This window comes from Haemaphysalis longicornis, unplaced genomic scaffold, assembly GCF_048455015.1.
Source record: "Haemaphysalis longicornis isolate Haplotype H1 unplaced genomic scaffold, Haemaphysalis longicornis Haplotype H1 scaffold_1, whole genome shotgun sequence".
NCBI lineage: Eukaryota > Metazoa > Arthropoda > Arachnida > Ixodida > Ixodidae > Haemaphysalis > Haemaphysalis longicornis.
This window is the reverse complement of record NW_027526203.1, coordinates 421,162,732-421,183,893: the sequence shown is the minus strand read 5'-3', so window position 1 is coordinate 421,183,893 and position 21,162 is coordinate 421,162,732. Positions and strand designations below refer to the sequence as shown.

General features: G+C 46.6%; 2 pseudogenes; both read right to left on the bottom strand.

Annotated features, from left to right (window-relative positions):
* Positions 1-6,113: 6,113 nt before the first annotated feature.
* On the bottom strand, positions 6,114-11,685 carry LOC144161788 (ras-like GTP-binding protein Rho1; annotated as a pseudogene).
* A 1,162-nt stretch (positions 11,686-12,847) lies between these two features.
* Positions 12,848-20,810, bottom strand: LOC144161778 (ras-like GTP-binding protein Rho1; annotated as a pseudogene).
* Between the last annotated feature and the right edge of the window lie 352 nt (positions 20,811-21,162).

Genomic DNA, 21,162 nt, shown 5'->3' with positions numbered 1-21,162 from the left:
CAATCATGCATGATGAGTGGTTCACTATACAGGGTGTCCCAGCTATCATGCACCAAGATTTAAAAAAAGAGAAGTCGCGTAACTCGAAGAAAACCTAGTGCATAATGTTTGCAGTACTGTGAAGAAGCGGAGAGTATTTTTTTCGTTAATGAGACTTAATTAATTAATTGTAATTAAATATCTAACTCGAAAAATACTGTCCTAATCACTAAAGTGTCAATGAGGCACTTGTAGGTAACCATGAGGGGCATCTAACTGCGCTATTTTCAGCGACGAACTAATTGCGTACTCATTTATTCTGACTGATAAAGGAAACCCGCGAAATATGAAAAATATCACGTGACGACGCTTACGCGCGCATTGTGAAGCAGCGTCCCCAAACAAAGCTGATTGAAAGCAACTGCTTTGCGTGTTACCCGCCCGAAGAGACAGCGCATCACCTTGATAATAGCATGCGTGGAAGGAGCAGCAGCAGCAAGATTCGCGGGACGCGTGTGCAGATAAGGAACAAACTCGGTCGCGATTTCTTCTTTCTTTCTTTTGTCTATTTCATTCTGGCTAACTCAGAGGCAGCCTGTTTGAGGGCGTTGCTTTACGGTGCGCGCGGAGGCGCCGTCACGTGGTATTTTTCATATTTCGCGGGTTTTCGTTATCAGTCAGAATAAATGTGTACGCAATTAGTTCATCGCTGAAAATGCCGCAGTTAGATGCCCCTCGTGGTTACCTACAAGTGCCTCATTGACACTTTAGTGATTAGGACAGTATTTCTCGAGTTAGATAATTAATCACAATTAGTTAATTAAGTCTCGTTAACGAAAAAATTACTCTCCGATTCTTCACAGTACTGCGAACATTATGCACTAGGTTTTCTTCGAGTTACGCCTTTACTCTTTTTTTAAATCTTGGTGCATGATAGCTGGGACACCCTGTATAGTCGCTTGTCACAGAGCGTAGCACACAAGTTAATTGATTTTTTGGAATAAAGTTTTCGCGCTAAAATATTTTTATTGCAAATTTCAGCAAAGAATCGCATTGCAAAGCGTTTTTTTTATAATAGCAAAACATGTTTTTGCGGCCTTGTCCTTTTTATACGCTTTGTACATCCTGGTGGACTTTATACACCAGCAACTCGATCTCTGTAATCGAAGCTTCGAATTTCTAAGGAATACATCTTGTCTCTGGCGTAGTTCTCGATGTCACCTTGTGTTCAAGCTGAAATGAAGACCATGAGAGCGACAATCAGATAGCGGCTCAAAGTAATTAAACTACATTGATTTTGTAAGTCACCACTGCGAGCTACAACCCAACATACGTTCCTTCTTTCAATTAATGTTTACACCCCACACACTGCCACAGAGTTTGTATCAGACTCCATGGGTACAATATTTAAATAAGTGGGAAGTTAAGATAACTAAGGGGACCTTAGTTATGGAGTAGTTGGCATCTTAGTGGGTTAGTTGCCATATCAACGGATCCCGTGACTACCGCCACCGCTATTTGAGATGTAGAATCGATTCTGCAGCCAGTTCATAGCATGCAAAAGAGGAAGGGATGATAGTGACGACAAAGGAATGCCGAAAACGAGCTAGAGGCTGCCACCGAGACTACTGGGATGGTGAGAACGCAAAGCACGGTTGTCACGGTGTACGAAGGGCTTGCTAGTAACAACGCCATTGAAGACTTATCCAGCCACAGCAAAGCGTGTGCATCGGACCGAACCTCAAGTTTACGATGGAAAGAGCCGAGATGCTGACGCTTTTCAAGAGATCCACCAATAGACCTTCAATTAATTTCCATTTGATTAAACAAAAATAGAGCGCGACTTGGACAACGACAGAAAAGGAGGACGACGGGACAGCGCGCGCATGCTCCTGATGATTCATGTATAAATATGAGACGATGCCTCAATAAATGTTAGTTGCAAGTGAGCGCTTGTCCCGTCGTCCTTCTTTACTGTCGTTGTCCAAGTCGCGCTCTATTTTTTTTAATCATAATGCACCAACTTGCCCAACAGATTTGCCTAATTTCTATTTGTGTCCAATCTCTCTGTCACCCAAATCGGCCATACTGGTCGGTCTATTCCCTGGCGACTCGCCTATTATCAGGGGGTTGGGGGTCACTTGGTACCAAGGGGTGACCAATCAGTATACCACCTGGGTGTAACCGCTGAGTCACATGACCTAAGGATGGGTCACCGACCGGACGGCCTCACCTACTAGCAGGTCGCCAGGGTGTCACTCGAAGTCAATTCAAATTCGATTTGAACAAGTTTTTAGAACAAATAGCATATTTTACTGAGCGTACGTATTATGTTTGTTTAATTAGGGAGAGTAAAAAAGCCTGGCCAGAGCTAACCGATGGATGCGCCTGAAATCAGGCTAAAATCAAGAACATGCCTTACTTAACATGTGTGCGACGTGTATTCGTCGAATCGTCGGTGTATGAAAAGAGGCCTTGAGGAGCCCCACGAAAATCCTGTCCATGGCGCCCGTGAACACCCCAACGTAATTATAGTTTCGCTGATGCTTGACGCCTGCTTCGCTTCTGCATCCGCCTACGCGAAAAGAGGGCCGGCAGTTCCACATTACTACCTCAACACGGCCCAAGTATGTCTAGCCGAGCCCCATTCAGTTTGAGAAACGCAAATGGCAGCCCGTCTTTCCCCGAGAATGTCAGGGGAAAAACATTCAAATATATGCCTTCGGAGCAAGTAAGCTAAGAAACGATTCGGCATCCCCACATGGCGACTGTCAGGTACCACCCATTCCTAAACAATCCCTGATTAGCCTCGACAGACACATGGCTCTGTGGCAGAAGAATTGTATTTTTTTTACTGAGCTCAAAGGCTCGTCAGAAGCAGTGCAGCCAAGATTCGATCCCCAGATCTTGCAAAATGTCTATAGCATTTCTCTTCTCGCATCTCTACTTAAGGTTCCCACGCGAAAACCGAAGAGTGGCCTAGGTAGATGCTAAAGGCATTAACGTCTTTTTCCTTTGAAACCATGGGTCCACGATCCTACAGCCGCAACATTTACGTAGGCTTTTCTAGTACGATGATGATGATGATTGCTAATGGTTTCCCTTTGTAGCGGGGTGATGACATGTCATCTTACCAAAAAGGACTAATATACCTATGTTTCATACTCTTGGTTTAACACAAGCGCTGCTTAGGGCAGGCACAAAAAGCTTATCAGGCACAAAATACTTTTTTTTTTCTGTTACAGGTGGTAACTGTCCTAAGCAATATTCCCCTCTCTGCTTTTCATCCACCAGCATTCTAATCTTCTTTTCGTCCCCTCGACAGCCTTGAAGTTAACTCCCTCTGTTCTACACTTAAATCCTAGGCTTCTGGAAGCCGAATATTTCTCTCGTGTAGATTTGGATGGATACCCTCGCATTCGAACACTATGTGCTGCATATTTTCTGTTTCTTTTCCGCAGACCACGCATACCCCATCATTTTGTGAATACTTCCCCACAAAGCTCTTAGTTCACAAGCAACCTGCTCTAGCCTCAAAAAGCAAAGCACTGCCCTGGGAATTATCGTAGAAAGTTTCCTTTCTGATGTTCAATTTCTCAGCCCTGTACATCTCTAACGACGTTCTAGCTTCCATTTTTTCTCTCCATTTATTCGGTTCAATCTGCCTTGCCTCTTTTTTGGTTACCTTGGCTGTTTTGGATTCTCCACTGCTGTTTCCGTATTTCATAGTTAGCCTTGTAGTCTTCCTTAACCACAGCTTGTATACGTACGCTTTTCAAGTATAGGTACCTAAAAACCTTAGCTGCCCACCTTCGTTGGTCCATTGCTCTCAACCTCATCTCAAAACATATTTTACTCTGTGCTACAACAGCACTGCGATTACGATGCCTTTCGTAGGAATTCATACTCCGAGTATGCTTCCTATATCATTCAGACATATTTTGTCGTCGCTCTATAATGTCTTCTATTGCAAAAACACGAAGCGAGAAACTGGCAACACTATTCCGCTCGTGAACACTTTATGGAGGACAACAAGGCGCGTTCATTAGCGCGCTTAGTTTCCTTTAAAGATTCGGTCGATTAAACATATAAGATAGGGAGGCCGGGGCAGTGCGAACGCACCCCACGAACGCCGCTCCTTGGTTCCAGGAGGGGCTCTTCGGCAGCGCAGCGATGTAATTCGGCCTCCTGTATATAGCTGCTGGAACTATATAAAAAAGCTTTAATTAGGACAGCGTTCCCGTGCTTTGTTTATTTCTGCGCGAACCTGTACGTACGGTTCGGAACACGCAGTAGCATCACACACGCGCATGCGCATTCCCGTCATCCAGTAGACCTAGCGGATGACGTCGAACGTTTCTGGTAACGTTGATTGATCTCATGATCAAATAAATTTCGTTACAACCGCCGGATGTCGTGTGGCGCCAACAAGTTCTTCAGTCGCCTACCGAATTACTTGCTAATACCCGCGGTATCGTACGTACCGAAGCGCTCACTAGCGCTTCGCCAACGGGACGCAAAACGCACGCGATCGCTGCGTGCATAGTTTCAGACTGTGGAGCTAATCGAGGCCCTCGTTGTTAAACGCTGTAATAAAAATTCCTGCGACTTTTATTAAACGCATACCTTCGTCCCTTCGTATACGACGATATTACGTGAATTCCCGGTGGCAGCGTCACTTCGGGACGCGACACGATCGATGGGCAGATTTCTTCGAGACACTTCCTTCTCTGATTTAGCGATACAAAACAATTTATAGGCTTACCCTGCTGTCCATATCTGCATAGAAGGTTCACGATGATGTCGCGGTCTCGACGAATCTTGTCGAGCCGGTTGGGTAGCCCATCTTGCCCTTCAGCGTACGGTTCAGTGTCCTCCATTCTAGACGGCGAAATCTGGAACGAAATGCAACATTACCTACTAAATTAGTGATACGGCTGAGCCGCCACCGCTGAGTGCTGGCCACGTGCGGAAAACAAACGTAAATAAAGTAAGTCTGCCCAACTCCTGCAAAAAATGCCCGAGGATCGACAATCAAAGCGTGCCGGAACGGCTGAAAATAAATATAAATAAATATAATGTAATAATGAATAAACATGCTGAAAGCACCCTGCCCAGCATATGTAACGAAGCTCTAGAACAAGCACTATAACATTATGACTACCTCCGACAGCTTGACTGTTCTGATCCCAACCACGAGAAAGAAATCGGCGCAGAACAGGTACGTGCTGGGATGCGCTCGGAAAACGCTCACAAATAATAATAAGATACCTGTCTCACTGAAAGAGGAATGTATAACCAATACATCCTGCCTGTGATGACATATGGAGCGGAAAGTTAGCACCGTAACAAGCAACTTTGAAACAAAATTAGGTCGGTTCAACGGGCCATGGGACGAAGAATGATAGGAGTAACACTTAGAGACAGGAAACGCGCTCCCTGTATCACAGAACAAACGTGAGTAGAGGCTATCGTAACCCGCCGCGGTGGCTCAGTGGCTATGGCGTTGTGCTGGTAAGCACAAGGACGCGGGTGCGATTCCCGGTCGCGGCGGTCGCTTTTCTGATAAAGGCGAAAAGCAGAAACGCCCGTCTTTTACAGATTTCGGCGCTCGTTAAAGACCCCCAGGTGTTCAAAATTAATCCGGAGCCCTCCACTACAGCGTGCCTCATCTCCTCATCGCCTGTGTAGCGTCGGCGCATTAAACCCCACAATCTATCAAATCAATCGAAGGCTATCCTTTAAATAAAGAAAATGAAAGGACAATTATGTTAGGCGAAAGTTACGCAAAATGGCAACAGCTTGACCACTAGCGTAATAGAATGGATACGGAGAGGCGGGTATAGAAGAAGGGGGAGGCCCATATCTCGATTGAGCGATGAAATAAGGAATTTCAGAGGGAAAGAATGCACTCGAGCAGGGCAGGACGGCAGCGGTCGGAGGTTGATGGGCGAGGACTTCGTCCTGCAGTGTATACTAGTAGGCTGTTGATGCTAATGATGAAATTTTGGAATTCACGGCGCGGTAGCATCCCGATGTGTCCCGTCCCATCTCGTCTGGACAAGAGCTACAATGTCATACCCCCTGTTTATCTGCAACTGGGGGCCACTATGCTAATTTAAAGCGGTTAAAGATCACCTGTTTTGACAGCAGACAAACACACCGTTCGGCAGGAATTTGAGGTGATTCGCGGTGATTCGTAACTGCCGTCATGACGAACGCACTAGAACCAGCCTAATTTAAAATTATGTCGCATTATTAACGAGATAACCATGGCAAAAGTTAATTAAAAACAGACCAGATGCTTCCTTACTGGTAGCAGCATTGCGCCTTAACACTAATTCGAAGTCAATAACGGGAATGACAACAAAATCGTGCATTCAAATGATGAAAACCACAAACCTAAAAGGAGTGCATTGAAACGCAGGAAAACCGACAGGACGCCAAGAGCTGCAGTAACGCGAGCCGCTGTTCGGTCGCAAATTCAGCTCTCCCGAACAGCCCTTCGAAGCCTGCTACTTAGCATCACCGCCTAATAAGTTTAAATGATGAATTTATAACGCAAACAGAAAGTGAAGTGCTGTAAGGTGAACTACTACCAAGACGCTTAGCCCGTGACCAAAGATTGGGCTGGCGTGGCCACGAGACCGACATCAAAGAAAACTGGGGAAGGAAACTGCCCCGCAAATCTGTCAGCTCGGCGACGTGCCGGCTCAGCTTCCGCCGCTCCTGCTCCGATGTGGTGGCATGGAGAAATATTTCTTTCTCTATGGTGGTGGGCCCAGCGGTGGGCGATGGGCAGTGGGCTGCGCTTATCTGTGCGCGCATGCGCATTGCGAGGAGCCGGTCGATGTTCTCCTTCCGCGCTGTCTTGATAAGACTGCGCTCGTCCATGCCCATGAAGCGCCCTCTTCAGGACAGAGACGGCGGCTGAGGTCAGGGGGAAAAGGTAACAAGCGGGGAAAGAGTCATGCACGTTTGTGAAGAAAAAGGCAAGTCATAGGGAAACAATACTGACTTCGGCACAGCCAATGATTAGTGCTACTGCACACGAATCCCACACCCAGTATAATTGTCCATCAACTACTTGCCCACTGCCTCCCTGTTCACCCACTTTTGCATCTGTACGCCTCGGTTTACTCGTACGAGGCAAGAGGAACGAAAAAAAAAAACCGCACTTCTCTCGCTAAGTTGGCAAAACGAAACGTGCGATATAGAACACATCGCCAACAAATAGACTCAATGTGGACCTAGTTTTTGCCTTCACTCGGAAAGAGCAACTGATGTCCTTCAAAAACATGCAAATGAAACTTTCTACAGCTGACCGAAACGTGGCAGCACTAAACAGGTAGTCGCACGCATTACAATACAGAATCATAAGCTCCGTTTAGATAATGAGAACGAAAATGTCAGCAATGCCATCCCGAAATGCGTTAGCTTTCTCTGTCCAACCAGGCAGCTTTAGTTCACCGTAGAAAGAAGACAAACGATGTAGTGTTAGCAGAGGAAGTCTATAATAACACGCATTGACTCGGGGAAGGGAAGTGCTTACCCACCTTATACTACTCCCCGCCACCTCCAGTTTCTCCGCTGGCAGTAGTATACTACAGGCACTATGTTGCAGCCAGTGGGGTTGACCGTGACGCGAGAAGCGTTATCACCATCAACGAAAAACGCTAACTGTTGCAGACCATAAGGCTCGAAAGAAATCCGACAACTTGAACTGCTGCCGGATGCGCGACAATTCTGCCCTCGATGCGAGTGGGATATAGCACAAGTTGAATAAGCGGCAAAGCCTAATTAAAGCGCAGTGTTCACGTTTAGGGAGTAACACATTTGAAGGGATCTCAATAGAGCAAGAGGACAAAAGCGAGTTAACTGGTAAAATGGAGAATGAAAATGACATGGCGGATATGCATCGTAGCTGGAGGGGGAGAGTATATGTGCGTTAAAATTTTTCGAGACAATCTAGAAACAGTGGGAGAGAGGGAAGCTGAGGGCCAATATCAAGAAGCAAACAATTAATGAATTAATAAAGAAACTTTATGGGCATAAGAGTGGCGACTCGCCCCATGTGGGGGAGGCTGGGGAGAGGGGGTGAGGGACAAATGTGCGGGCCCCCGCGCACGAAGCGGCGAAAACACTGCTGTGAGAGATTGTCCTCTAACCCCCTTGTCTTTTTACACCGGGAACGGAAACAAAAAAAAAGTGTTCTTAAACTCCAGAGATGGACACACTCCGACTTTTTTGGCCTCGACTTCAAGGGCAGCCGTCGTTGCAGTCTCAAGAACCTCTCGCACTCCGTGATTGGTCTTGGCCCAGCACTCGAGGGGCCCGTAGGTGTTGATCTTCCTCGCCATGGTGCGGTCTTCCTCGGGTGCCACGGGCTTCTGTTCCATCTTGGCCAGCTCGCGCAGCGTGTGCGGGTCGTTCCGCAGGGCATCCTTGTTCCCCACCAGGATGATGGGCACGTTAGGGAAGAAGTGGCCGACCTCGGGCGTCCACTCCTCGGGGATGTTCTCGAGGGAGTCTGGAGAGTTGAAACTCATCCAGATGACGTCCGTGTCCGCGTACGACAGGGGCCGCAACCTGTCGTAGTCTTCTTGCTCCGCCGTGTCCCACAGTGCCAGCTCCACCTGCTTACCGTCAACCTCAATGTCGGCGCCGTAGTTCTCGACACAGTAGGCACGTAAACCTGAGCCGGTGGGGTCTCAGCTTTCAATACAATTTTCGTTAGCCGGGCGGATGGCTCGGTTGGCAGGCAGAGTGGCCAGCAGCGGTCTCGAGTTGCTGTATCGCGTTCCAATCCAACGCGTGGTACATACACAACGCCACGCGGCTGGAGGGGATGATGGTGGTCCATAAAAATGACGCACGTTCACCTGGCGGATTGGCCAAGAAGAGTTTGTTTTCTTCGTGTAAATGAGCCACGAGGAAAACGCAATCGCTTGACGGCGTCTTCACACAGCCCAGAGAACGCGCTCACCAAAATTCAAAATTTTTTTTGATCGCTGTTACAATGGCCGGGCATTCCGCTCTCGGCTCTCTGGCGACTTTCGCCTGCGAATGGCCGTTTTTGTCATCGGGTGCACCACCAGCAATGTTTCGATTCGCCTACCGGACTTCACCCCAATCTTCTATGCAGAGTTTATGGCAATAGTCATAACATTAAAAAACTTACCTCCCCAGATATTAAATGTCGTAATTGTGTCTGATTCATTAGCTGTTTGCTCCGCTTTGATATCCCCAAAATTCTGCTCTTCGCACATTTGGTTTTGTAGGTCCTTGATTGATTGATTGTGGGGTTTAACGCGCCGACGCAACGCAGGCGATGAGGCGCGCCGTAGTGGAGGGCTCCGGATTAATTTTGACAACACCTGGGGATCTTTATCGTGCGCCGAAATCTCGTACACACGGGCGTTTTTGCTTTTCGCCTCCATCAGAAAAGCGGCCGCCGCAGCCGGGAATCGAACCCGCGACCTCGTGCTCAGCAGCGCAACGCCTTAGCCACTGAGCCACCGCGGCGGGTTGTAGTTCCTTCCCACTTAAGAGAAATCCGCTTGATATGGGTGCCTGGGCATAAGGGTTTATGTCTGAATGAAGAAGCAGACTCTTTAGCGAGGTCATCACTAGACGGCCCTCCGATCAACGTCTGTCCATTTCCCTCCATACTGGCCGGAGCACGGATCCGTCGGCATCTACATCTGGCGAGGAGGCAGGAGGATGCCATCACCTCCCTCGATGATTACGCCCATTTGGCATATGCGTGGGACTCCCGATGTTGCGAATCTCGCCAATGCGAGGTTACTTTAACTAGCTTACGTTGTAGAGTTCCGCAGCTCAACTTCTATATGCTCCGCGCTGGGCTCACCTCCTCTCATCATTGTGCTCTTTGTGATGAACCCGAAACCCTGGAGCATTTTTTCTTACATTGCCGCGGCTTCTCTTCAATGAGAAGAAAATACCTCGTGAAGCCAATTCACCGCCTTGGACTTACCCTTTCAATGCCGGTCTTACTGTCGTTTGGTGCCATTTCGCTTGGGTTTCCCCACAGGAATTTGGTTACAGCCGTCCACACCTACGTCTCAGAGACTAGGCGCCTACCCTGTTAGCCGCTCTTCTTGTACACAGACGAAATAAGAGCCTATTGCAAATTCCCGCATAGCCTTTTCTTGCAAATTCCTGCATAGTGCCCACTTTTCTTCTACAAAATCCTGCATTTGTTGTGCAATTATTCTGATCAACAATTTTTTTCTCCGAAATTTAGTCTCCTAAATCGGGCACATTAGCCCCAATATATCTCCCGATCCTGGCCAATCCCCCAAGTGGGTATGCGCCACAAAAAAAAAGAAACAACAACAACAACGAGCGATAACCAGTGCAGTGCCTGGACACGCAGGCATCTGGCTCAACGAAGCGGCTGACACTCTGGCGGGCATTGCATTGGTTGGCCCGGTGATGGAGGTTCTACAACCCATAAATTTTGTCACCTCGGCACGCTTTCGAAGATTAGGACTGCTACAAAGCATGGCGGAATCTGCGTACGCAAGTTCTGACCTCGAGCACCTTCGGCACTCATGGAAGTGCCGGATTAGTCAGTCACGAGCTTGTGAAGTTACCCTCACCAGCTTCCGGTGTGGTGTCCCAAATTTAAATTATTACTTGTATCGCTGCAATCTGGCCCCTTCACCACTCTGTGCATTTTGTAACGAATTAGAAACAGCTGAACAGTTTTTCCTCTCCTGCCGACGGTACTCCTCCATACGAAAAAGATACTTAGAAAACAGCTTTAACAAATTGGCCTTCCCACTGTCTGTTCCTCTGATCTTATCGTTCGGGGCGAAGGCACTGGGTTTTAGCAGCGCAGATCTTTGCTCCGCCGTGCACTTGTTCATTTCGGAATCTGGCCGTCTCCCGTGCGAGCCCCAGGCCATGCCGGGCTTCCCTCAAAAAGATCCCAGCGTGTATGATCGCTGCTATCAGTGCCTTCCCCCCCACTGCATCTCCATCGCCAGCTTCCCTTCTTGTTTTATTTCTCTACATACTTTTCATGTTTTCTTTCCTTTATTTTTTATTTCATTTTATGTTGGTTTCAACACTTCCTGATGCTACGTCTCAGAGCAGTTTTTTTTTTCTGTATATATTTCCCTAATATTTTATTTAATTCCTTAAATGTGTTTCTTTAATTACTTTGTAATTTCTCTCTGTGAGCGCCCCTTTCCTGGCCAATCCCCCTAAGTGGGTATGAGCCATCTCTTTTGCCACCACCACCACCACCACCACCACCACTGCAGATACTGTGACCAGGACTGTCCACCGCGCCAATCGTGCGGTTGTGTGGCTTATGTGCAAACATGGGCCTCTGTGCGCTCTTTTCTGTGAGCCACCAACCGGTGCGACATGTTCCTGTCATTGGGAATACTTCCAGTAAACATTGCGAACATTTTGAGCGCCACAAATGTTTCAACACGTTAAATGAAATGTTCCCACAAGAAATTAATTTATACAACGGAAGGCTGTGGAAACATCTAAAATTTGCGATCATTTTTAGCCACAAAAAACCCGGCTATAGAGACAACACAGTGGTTAAGTAAGGATTATATCAACGGAAAAAGCTGAATAGGGATTTCGTTTAGCCCATTTCTAAAACACAATCGCAGTCAAGCCGTAGCTACTCTTTACCACATAATGGAAGTTGATGGCCATGGAGAATTTATCACCTTCTTTATTCGCTCATTCGGTGCGTTCTTCCGATCTCTCCGTCTAGATGTACTTGGCGAGGACGACCACCTCTGCGTATGCTTTAGGCTCATGGCGTGTGCACCTTATGTTATAATATGCTTCCGAACTTCCGAAAGAGCCACCTCCTTTCAGCCGAGTTTGAGTTCACGCTGGAGGAACTTGTGGTATGGAATGCCTCGTGTTGAACGCGCGCTAAAGAGCCATTTCTTAGTGCACCGTACGCCGGCTTTTATTTTTTTTAATGTGCCATATAAGGTTTATAAACCCGTACATAAAATACCCGGCACGAGATGCACTAAGTCTGAGGCGGAACGAATAAGGCTGCGTGACTGATCGGCCAAATCCCTAATTGTGCCCCGCAAGCAGCGTGTGATAAACTGGCTGATTTCATAGTGCAGCTTCGTTCTTTAGGTAGAGCAAGAATAGAGGAAAGACACACGCTGAGGTTTTATTGATAGAAGCACACAGCAAAGCGAAGGGCTAGCTGCCATCCACTATCAATGGCTATGTTATTATTTAGGCGCTTGACCCTTGGTTGGTTAGCTCTACAAAAAGTGCGCCTGTGATGTTTTCTTACTGCATTGGCACGTGTTTTCCCCCAATAAGCTTCAGTTGGAGGTGTAGCTGCAGGGGAACCACACGCCGTCCCGTCCTTTGTTTTTACCGTACTTGAATCAGTGCACATAAATGAATAAGCCAAGGAGCTTGCAGGAGTAAAGCGGAGCTAGATTACACAAGGTGCTTTTCTAAGTCCTACGGAGGCAAAAAAGCTGCTTCAGCCTGTTGATTCTGGGATTATTTTTTCTTTATACAGACTCAAAACTACCTTAACGGTGAAGCTTTATTGGAATAAATTAAGAGAGATGTAAAGGGAGGGAGAGCAGAGGAAGTGAGAGAACCGAGTAACGAAAAAAAATAACACGGCCAATACGTACGGTCTTCAATATGTGCCCCCTCACACGAAGGGCGTACCCATACAAACAGTTTGAGAGCAGCTATACATACAGTGTAGGCACAACAGGAATAAGGCTCCGTGATCTTGTAAATGATCGCGGTATCAATAAATAAACAATTAATGAATGAATAAAGAAACTTCATTGACATAATGATATTATGGCGACTCGGCCTAAGTGGGGGCTGCTGGGGAGTTGGGGGAGAGGGAGGGGAGGTGCGGGACAGCGCGCACGATGCGGCGAAGACACTGCGGCGAGGGATGGTCCTTACACCCTTGGCTTTTCAAACCGGGAACGGAAAGAAAAAAAGTGTTCTTAAACTACAGAGAAGGACGCATTTCGGTTTTTTTGGCCTCTTACGTGGAGGGCAGCCCTCGTTCCAGTCTTAAATAACTCGCACACTCCGTCCTTGGTCTTGGCCGACCACTCGAGGTGCCCATAGGCGTTGATCTTCTCCGCCATGGTGCGGCCTTCCTCGGGCGCAACGGGCTTCTGCATCACATTGGCCATCTCACACAACGTGTGCGGGTCATTTCGCAGGTCCTCCATGCTCCCCACCAGGATGATGGGCACGTTGGGGCAGAAGTGGCGGACCTCGGGCGTCAACTTCTCGGTGATGCTCTGGAGGGAGTCTGGAGCGCCAATACTGAAACACATCAAAATGACGTCCGTGTCCGTGTACGACAGGGGCCGCAACCGGTCGTAGTCATCTTGCCTCGCCGTGTCCCACAGTGCCAGCTCCACCTGTTTCCCGTCAACCTCAATGTCGGCGACGTAGTTCTCGAGAAGTCGTCACATAAACCGGGGCCGGTAGGGTCTCAGCGGTCATTACAGTTCTCGTTATCCGGGCGGTTGGCTCGGTTCGTAGGTACAGTGGCTGGCAGCGGTCTCGGGTTGCTGTCTAGGGTTCCAATCCAACGCGCGGCACACAACGTCACGAGGGTGGTGGTGATGATGGTGGTCGATAACAATGTAGCACACTTACTTGGGGGATTGGTCAAGATGAATTTGTCTTCTTCATGGAAATTAGGCTCGAGGGATCACGGCCCAGCCAGCGCGATCTCCGAAATTTTCTTTCCTTTTTCTTTTCTTTTAATACCGAGCCCACTTTCTTTCTGTCCCTTAGCGCGAATTTCTTGTCCAATCCCCCTGAGTGGGTATGAGCCAATATCCTCGCACCAACCTACCAATTTTTTTTCTTAATTGTCGTTAGAACCATAGAGTTTCTTACAATATACGCTAGAGAGGAATCTGGCGCTAGCGTCTATGCGGCTCACGTCAAGGCCGTCTGTGTCGTCATGAGCCGCCATTATACATTGCGCTCGCCTTAGTTTCATCATTAGCTGGGATTGAAACGTTTTAGTGACCGCAAATTTAAGCAAATTGCCACAAAAACGCGAAGGATAGCGCGCAATTATCTATGTGGAAAATAAAAACCGGCTGTTTTAAACTAAGGAAAAAGGAAGTAAAGCGTATTTTTGCCGGAACGGTTGTGCCTGCTATTCCGCACGCCAAGGTTGTAGTTACGAACAATCTTAATATTTGGGGGGGAAACTCATCAGAGACCCTGATTTTATTAATTTTACCATTATTTCAAAAAATAAGTTGTTTGAAGAGTTTGGAAAGTTTTTTGAGCATGCCTATGACAGCTTTGCCTTCGTGGTGAACCGGTGCACAGACCGTCAAGTAGTTTAACAAGGAAAACGAAAACGTGGCGTTAAACAGTCGTGGACGATGACAAGACAAAAAGCATAGAAGCGCCCGTATCTGTTGCATCTTATCTTCGTCGAAGTACGTTTTCTTTCTTCTTTTCGTCGGATACAAATTTCGCGGCGGAATATTACCCGCTCAGTCATACGTCCTTCGACTGCGGCATAAGCAACGTCAGGTGCGATCACGTACTGCCTGCTGTTTCACCATATACGACTGCCGCAGAACAGACAGGATTTCGGCTTCCTTGCAGCTCGTAAACGTGTTAATGCATAGTGAAGAAAGCAAATCCCCAAAACCGCATAAGAATCCAATTGTCATGCCAAACCCAAGACAAAAAGGGGGGTCTTGCCATGAACCCCCACGACGACATGGCTTACAAGGCGCAGTTTCCTCTCTGGCATACTTACTACGAAACTCTATGGTTAGAACAGCCGAACAGCCGGGCATCAGAACCTTGCTCATTGTTGTTATATATATATATATATATATATACAGGGTGTCCCAGCTATCATGCACCAAGATTTAAAAAAAGAGAAATTGCGTAACTCGAAGAAAACCTAGTGCATAATGTTTGAAGTACTGTGAAGAAGCGTAGAGTCATTTTTTCGTTAATGAGACTTAATTAATTGATTGTAATTAATTATCTAACTCGAGAAATACTGTCCTAATCACTAAAGTGTCAATGAGGCACTTGTAGGTAACCACGAGGGGCATCTAAGTGCGGTATTTTCAGCGACGAACTAATTTCGTACTCATTTATTCTGATTGATAAAGGAAACCCGCGAAATATGAAAAATACCACGTGACGACGCTTACGCGCGCATTGTAAAGCAGCGTCCCCAAACAAAGCTGATTGAAAGCAACTGCTTCGCGCGTTACCCGCCCGAAGAGACAGCGCATCACCTTGATAATAGCATGCATGGAAGGAGCAGCAGCAGCAAGATTCGCGGGACGCGTGTGCAGATAAAGAACAAACTCGGTCGCGATTTCTTTTTTCTTTTGTTTATTTCATTCTGGCTAACTCAGAGGCAGCCTGATTGAGGGCGTTGCTTTACGGTGCGCGCGGAGGCGCCGTCACGTGGTATTTTTCATATTTCGCGGGTTTCCTTTATCAGTCAGAATAAATGTGTACGCAATTAGTTCATCGCTTAAAATACCGCAGTTAGATGCCCCTCGTGGTTACCTACAAGTGCCTCATTGACACTTTAGTGATTAGGACAGTATTTCTCGAGTTAGATAATTAATTACAATTAATTAATTAAGTCTCATTAACGAAAAAAATTACTCTCCGCTTCTTCATAGTACTGCAAACATTATGCACTAGGTTTTCTTCGAGTTACGCAATTTCTCTTTTTTTAAATCTTGTTGCATGATAGCTGGGACACTCTATATATATATATAGATATATATATATATATATATATATATATATATATATATATATATATATATATATATATATATATATATATATATAGTAAAAAATGGAATGGATATGGCTGCTAACAAAACTTTATTTGTCGACGTTTCGGTCGGATGCCGACCTTTATCAAGACAACATTTCGTATTTCTTTGCACGTATTTATCAGCTCGTCGTCCAACGACGCCGAAAAAAAGAGAGAGGGGAATTTGGGGCACTCTCGGCGAGGTGAGGTAAAGGTTTCCAAAGACGAGAAAGAGAAAAAAAGGAAAGAAAAACAAAAACCAACCTAAACATGCAGAGGGGAGAGAAGAGTACACAACTCTTTCAAAACGCTGTTCTCTATCATTCGTCAGCTTGTAGAAAGAGTGACAGGGACCGCGCACTTCAAAAGGGCGCCGCTCTGCTCAAGAAAGGAAAGCGCAAAGCAGTAACAGGGAGGATGTCACAAACACTGGGGGGCACAGATTTACAATGGTCACTGACGTTACGGGAATAGTTTACAGGAAGCGGCCGCAGCCGCACACATGTTTCAGTGACGCCAACCCTACAAATAAATAGGCTTCCTATTGCCCACCGGATCCTACCCGGCGGGCATTTTTTCACCACTTTCTTTCTGACTCCGCAAATTCTTCATCTGTTTCTCTGACCCACCACAACCTCCCCTTTGCTTTCCGAGGTTTTCTTGACTGCCAACCCTTATTTTCTGTCTTATTAGATGCAACGCATCTCATGCTCGCCCCTGTGTTCTTTCTGCGTCTGTCCGGCGTTGTCCGCGCAGCTGCGCCTCTCCCCCTCTCCTCTCTCCGATAGCTAACACTCTCTCCCAAACAGCTGCGGGTTGGTGCAGCGCGCTCTCACTCCGTTGCTAGGCGCCAATGGGTGGCGCTGCGCTCGGCGCTGCGCATGTGCAGTACTTTCTCTCTCCGCGCTCTCCTCTCCTTCAGGCGCTGTGAATATAAAGCGGCATGCCGCGCTCCGGCCGTTTCAGTCGACGGTAGTCCGCGTTACGCTTGCACTCTCTCGCAGTACTCGACGATTGCTTCATGCGACGGCTCCTGAGCATACGTGTACTGCATGCGCATTGCATGGTGAAAATGGAAAATTACGCCCACCTCCCCTTCGCGTGACAATCCCTGCTATAAGCGTAATCAATACGATGGAAAACGCCAATGGAACCCCCCATGAGATGCGTTGCATCACACCAGGGTTCCCGCGAGGGGAGGTGGGCGTAATTTTTTCACCGAGCCCCTCATTTCCCCTTTCTGATTCGCTACATGCTTAGCGAGGGCCTCTGTTCTGGCAGTCTTGGCGCCAAAGGAAGCTCAAGAGGGTTCAACGCTGGTCGACCACTCTCGACATGTAGACACTCGTGTCACGGCCCGGGGGTTAAAAATAAGGTCCCCTTCACACCGCGGTAGTCCGATTGGCGCTGGCTACCACCCCCAAGTGCAGGAAACAAAAAATACCTTAACATAAATACCCGAGAAAGTGGTGGGGAAACAGCCCCGCCGGTAGCGTAGTGGTTATCGCACCAGGCCGGTATTCTGGAAGTCGTGGGTTCGGATCCCACCCGGCGGTCATTTTTTCACCACTTTCTTTCTGACTCAAAAAATTCTTCATCTGTTTCTCTGACCCACCACAACCTCCCCTTTGCTTTCCGAGGTTTTCTTGACTGCCAACCCTTATTTTCTGTCTTCTTTCACCGAGCCCCTCATTTCCCATTTCTGATTCGCTACATGCTTAGCGAGGGCCTCTGTTCTGGCAGTCTTGGCGCCAAAGGTAGCTCAAAAGGGTTCAACGCTGGCCGACCCCTCTCGACATGTCGTAGACACTCGTGTCACGGCCCGGGGGTTAAAAATAAGGTCCCCTTCACCCCGCGGTAGTCCGATTGGCGCTGGCTACCACCCCCAAGTGCAGGAACAAAAAAATAGGAAACAAAAACATAAATACCCGAGAAAGTGGTGGGGAAACAGCCCCGCCGGTAGCGTAGTGGGCATCGTACCATACCGCTAGTATGGAGGTCGTGGGTTCGGATCCCACCCGGCGGGCATTTTTTCACCACTTTCTTTCTGACACAAAAAATTCTTCATCCGTTTCTCTGACCCACCACAACCTCCCCTTTGCTTTGCCAACCCTTATTTTCTGTCTTATTTCACCGAGCCCCCCCTCATTTCCCATTTCTGATTCGCTATATATATTAAATAAATAAATATATATATATATATATATATATATATATATATATATATATATATATATATATATATATATCAACTTATAACAATATCCAAGTGACAAGGAAATCCCGTCGTTATAACCGATAATTGTTATAAGCGGGTTGCGAAATAAAACGACGGAACACAGCTCAAAACCTTTTATTCGCATGCCAGCAAGGTCGTACTACTGCTAATTTGCGAAAAAGAAGCCACAGTCGGTCACTTTTGTTTGCCGCGTGTGAAGCTAGCGCAAATATTTTCCAACAGCATCACCTAGCTGAGGTAAATGTCCTTGGTGGGAACAAAGTCCCCGAGGGACTCATTTGGCTTCCTACAAAGACACTACCTGAGTAGGCTGCGCAACCACGTCATTGCAGTCGTCACTGCTGCATTTTTGGTGCACATTTTAACAGGATTCAATCGGTATATCCGATATCGTGGCACTAGAGCATTGTAATAATCGGTTTATTTTACCATAGAAAGAATACAAAAGCTGACGGTGCCATAGCTGTTCATCGTTATATCCAATTATTGTTATAAACGGTATCGTTATAAGTGGACTTGACTGTATATATATATATATATATATATATATATATATATATATATATATATATATATATATATATATATATATATATATATATATAGTGAAAGAAGTCGACTGACACTTTTCCCGTTTTTTCTTTCGTCTTCTCGAAGTCGACTTCTTTCACTATTTTTATACTGGCCCATCGAACCTCATGATCTCTCTCTCTCTCTCTCTCTCTTTATATATATATATATATATATATATATATATATATATATAAGGTAAGTAGAGACAGAGAGACACGAGAAAACATTAAAAAGTAAGTTTACTGACGTTTCAGCAAGATGACTTCCTCTTCCTGAAAAGTCAGAAAACTTCAATTTCAAATAATGCAACCGACTCGTATTGCTTGAAATAAATATCCTTTATAATACGTAATTATTGGTTGTTGCGGTTCTAAGTGTTTTTCTTCCTGTACCGGCTGCACCTCGTTGACCAGGCCCTCTGCACTCGAATCTTCGACGATTTCAACTCTGTCCTCAGAGTCGTCCTCGGTGTTTCCTGTACAGGATAAAATGAATAAAATCACAACGGACATCCGATGCGGATACAAAGCAAGCCAATCTGAGTATTTTCGTAAATCGCCAGCGCGGGCGCGATCTTCTGTAGGGTTGCTTCTTTCACTGCATGGTAATTCCATTCGCCCTGCTCGAAGTTGGCATCAGATTGCGATCCCATAGTTGTAACAAGGGACACGATTGTATAGATTAGCGGACATTTCACATTCTCAAGTGCGGCTAAGTTGTAGAGCAGAAATATTTATAAGGCAACTTTACTTTCCCGGGATTCACGATTACTTCATTATATCAACAGCATGTAGCATGGTGGTTACATGTGATGGATCGACTGCAAACTCTAGCGGTTTCCGTTACCACGGCAATGGGCATCTTTCCTCAAATAATTTGCCACCATGCCTGACGGGCTTGACACCACTGATGCGCACTTCTATTAAAGCGGCAAGGGATTGTAGATGGGGGAAACAAGTACAAAAGAGGGTATTCAATCTTTCGGGAACCCCCCCCCCCTTCCCCCTAAGTAACCTGACTTCCCCTGAACGATATTCCACAGTGCTACTGTTTGCATCATCATTGGGAGACACTGCGGACAAGGACATTTTCAACATGCACCCAACATATTGAGAACCGGTTATGAACAAAGGATAGATTGTATTAGGCTAGGTAAACATAAAAATTTCTTTCTGTATAACATTCTTTCACCTAAATCACAAAAAAAAGGGCTCTGGTTGGTATTTTTCCTATAAAGGGTCACTCACTCGCTTGTGGTTAATCGGTCATTATTTACTCATCAGTTGTGACTAGTGTCTTATTTAGGAACCTTGGTTGTGACCCTTCAGTGAGACTCCCCAGGGTGACCGGCAAGTTTCTTTACCTGCGGGGAGGGGGGAAGAAATAGGAGGGGGGGGGGTCAGAGACCGGCAATGCGTCATTCGCATTATTGTTGCGACCCATTAAAACACGATTCTGACCTTTCTGATTTACTACTGAGTCACTACCGGGTCGTTCAAAGTGCGATTCACGATTTATTAGAGTAGAAATTTAAACTTCTGGGAAACCTGGTAAGTTATACCTAGCGCGTTGTGCTGATTTTATTTCATAGGGAGCATAAATCAAGAAGTCAGACTAGGCCGAACCGGTGGATGCGCCATAGAAGTTAGCTCGAATGAGAACAGAGTAGCCAAATTAAATCAAACGGAAACGCGGAAAACAAATCGTGAGCAAGAAAACATTCAAATATGTGTTGACATTGAACGATTCCGTTAAATTCCCGCCATCCATAGCATGCACATGTTGCCACTGGTCAAAAGAACGTTAAGCCCACTTCCCACCTGAGGAGCAAATGAAATACACGCAGACTTTTAGCGAATATTTTTAGCTCGGAGAGAGAAAAAACAAATCGCACAGAAAGCCGCGGTGAAAACAGTTTAAAATAATTTCGGATTTCGGGCAAGCTCTCAGTTCGATCGTTCGTACCTGGAACACTAGCCACAAGCGCGTAGGAAGATAAAAGAGGGACTAGTAAACGGCAACGTCCTAGTCCTCTTCCAACTCTGTCTTAAGTTCTGCGACGCTGCAAACTGCGATCCACGTCATCAGCTCGTCTTGGGCCCGGTTGGTGAGCACCTTCACGCTCCCCACCTTCAGCGCCTCGCCCTCTTCAGTCCTCCTTCTCATCAAATAGAGAAGGGAAAAAAATGCATGCAGAGATCCTGGTTTGCAGCAGCGCTTTCCAAAGATGTTCCACCCTGTTTCGCTTTAATACAATGTCTTGCTCTCGTGCGGGATGCTTCCTAGAAACAAACACGACAAGGCCGTACAAGGACGACCGAGATGAGGTATCCACATTATTCGGGCAGTATCTTGCATAACAAAAAATTTCAGTGCACCCGGATCTCTAATTTGCATATCCAGCAACGAAACCTGACATTATTGTCGCTATGAAGTAAACAAAACGGCTTTTCCATTTTGCGGATTCTGAAAGCGGGCCTCGCTATCAGTGCGGCAGGAGCTACTACTTCACCCCCGG